The sequence below is a fragment of the Erigeron canadensis genome, chromosome 5, assembly GCF_010389155.1.
Source record: "Erigeron canadensis isolate Cc75 chromosome 5, C_canadensis_v1, whole genome shotgun sequence".
NCBI classification, from domain to species: Eukaryota; Viridiplantae; Streptophyta; class Magnoliopsida; order Asterales; family Asteraceae; genus Erigeron; species Erigeron canadensis.
The window spans coordinates 18,706,741-18,709,690 of NC_057765.1; positions in this window are offsets into that span (position 1 = coordinate 18,706,741).

The following is a 2,950-nucleotide window of genomic DNA, read 5'->3' on the forward strand; positions in this document are numbered from 1 at the left end:
TGGACCTTGAGCTGGATCTTGATCTTCATGATCATCATCTCTTGTCTTCTTAGCAAGCTCATCATCCTTACAACCATCTTTATCTCCCCCTTGAGCCAAGAATTGGTCAAGTCTAGAACCAAGAGAATGAACAAGTGCTGTCATTAAGTCCATCTCTTCTTGATGCTTGGCAGCTTGGAGCTTAAGCTGATTCTCCAAAGCTGTAACCCTCATCTCTAAGATCTTCTTCTCTGAAAACAAACGACTCAGCTGCACTCGAACAGGTACAGGTGGACGTGAAGTAGAAGCAACATCAGATTGTAACACCCCACCGTTGGCGGAAACATGAGGTGTCATGAAAAGTACAGCACGACATTGAATTACATAGATACTGCTAAATGAAATATAATATAATAAATATATTCCCAAAAACATAAGGTCAAAGTCATAACAGTGCTAAAATGGCTTATTACAACCAAGTCCATAAAGAAATAATTCAAGACATGTGGCCTTAAAGTCTGGCAATTATTAAGGAATCCTAATCTCCGAAGTCCAGCCTAGCGTAGCAGTCCTTATCCCTGATTAGCCTGAGTACCTGAAAAGTATACTAAAACGTGTCAACACAAAGGTTGGTGAGTCCGTAGGTTTTATGTCAAAAGTCTAGTAAAGTAATAAGTCTTTTGTCGATTTTTTTAAGTCTAACAGTAATAGTTCCATATATAACGAGCAGAGTTGCGCCAAAATAGTCCTTAAGTCTCCAGCAGTAAACTGAATGTTACGTTCAACAACAGTAGTGCGAATCATAGTATGATCACCAACTTGCACAATCTGGCTGAGTTCCAGAATTCAGTAATAAGACTTATGACCAACGGAGGATTCTCGGTCAAAGCAAAACGAATACGAGAGCGTGCTAGATACTAGTGTGCATGCCGACTGCGTAATGCTGAGATCAATTGCAGCATTATGTTCCTTGACGAACACGCGAGCACCTTGTCCTGCCATACCTGCACAAAACAAACGAAAACGACAAGAAAACGAAAAGTTAGAAATAAAAATTACAAAAGTTTCCTAAGTCACACGATCTGCTTCGTGGTGACGTCAACACGAGGCAAAGCCTCTTCGTGATGACGTCATCATGAACCTTCATGCGAACCCAGAATACGAAGAACAAAACATCTCTATGAGATAAAATTATCAATCAAAATCAATCTTTTATATCATCTTGGACTTGTTTTGATTCGTGGTATGCCGAGAAACGAATTATCGAAACTAATTCGATTCGATGAACACGAAGTGGATGTTCTTCGTGTTCTTCATCTGCTTCGTGTGAATAGTAAACGAGCCATAGATTCTTTGATTAATCTTGAATTTAAACATGTTAATGTGAACTATTATTAGATTTAAAGTGTACAAACATCAATTAATCCAATGTTATGTCCAATTTTAGTGCAAATCATCAAAAATCAAAGATTCAATCCTTAGTTCGTTCGTGGTATTTTCACTCGAAGAACAAGTCAAACATTGGGCATTATAACGACTTGTAATCGTTAAATTTCATAGTCAAAACATAAATAATCTATCCTAGATCATGAATTTACCAACAAATCTGGATAAAAAACACGAAAAGTAGATGAAATCGATCGAAAAGGGAACGGATGAATAGTATGCACGAGGAAGACGAAGTTCGTGTGGTTATTTAGGGTTAATTTTCGATTAAAGATAATTAATGAAAAGTTAAAACCCATATTTATATTCGGAGCTTCGTGGGCCGGGCCGAACACTTAGTTCGTGGGCTTCGTGATGACGTCAGCGCGAGGCATGCTGACGTCAGCACGAATGAAGTCGAATTTCCAAATTTAATTCACACGAAACAGTTTTCCTTAGCCAAATTTTGTCAAATTTTTCCAGAAAACTTATCATAGCAAAATTCCAGAAACATAAACCTGTAGATACTTGTTACTAAAACCTGTATCTACTCCAATATGTAATCAGAGATCATCCGTACTAACTTGTCATCACAATAATGTATCAAATAAATCTTACATTATTATCTTGACATAAAATCGATCATTTCTTCATTGATGTTTAACTTTAAAGAAATGCAAACTTACATCAAAACATATTTAATGTATAATGCATTACAAAATACATCAAAATATCATATCAACAACCTATCACATTACTTCTTAGGTTGTGATCTTGATAATACAATTATAACCTATCACACGAAGTCTTAGGTTGATAAATACAAGACAATCCATCCTTGTAGCACAAGTTCTTGTAATTTCTGAGCACCTTTTATTGTCCATCGCAATGCAATTCTAAAAGCAAGCGAAAATAATTTTGCCTTCAATCAAAATCTGAAATTTTTGATGCCAATTTCATGTAAAATGAGTTTATCATTTGTAACCTGCACACTTAACAAACTTCATCAATGCATCAAAAACAATAAAAATAGCATAAATATGCAAAACAACCAGAATCTTAACCTAGCAATCATTACAAGATCTAAGGCAAGTCCAATCTTTGTCAAACATACTTATCAACAAAAAACAATTGAAATTTCAAAAATTTACTTGAAACACATTCAAAAATATTTTGACTTTTCAATTTTCAAAATCATTTTATTTTCTAAATTAAACAACTTATGTATTAATTAGAAAATCCATCTTTTAAACATAGTTACCATAAGCAACAAGACTCATGTAATTCACTAAGAATCATATAACTTTCTACAGAATCATTAGATGCTTATCAAATCTCTCGTGCAATAAGAACTAGTTTGACACACAAACTGACACTTATTAGAACAAAAATAAGAATAAAAATAAAAATAGCTAAAATAAAAACTAAACTACTTTATTTATTTACAAGAAATTCTAAGTTTCTGCGGATTAGATCAGATTAGCATTAACATAAGTCTGTAAGTGAGAAATAATTCTCTTATTATTAGTTATGAACAGTGACCCAA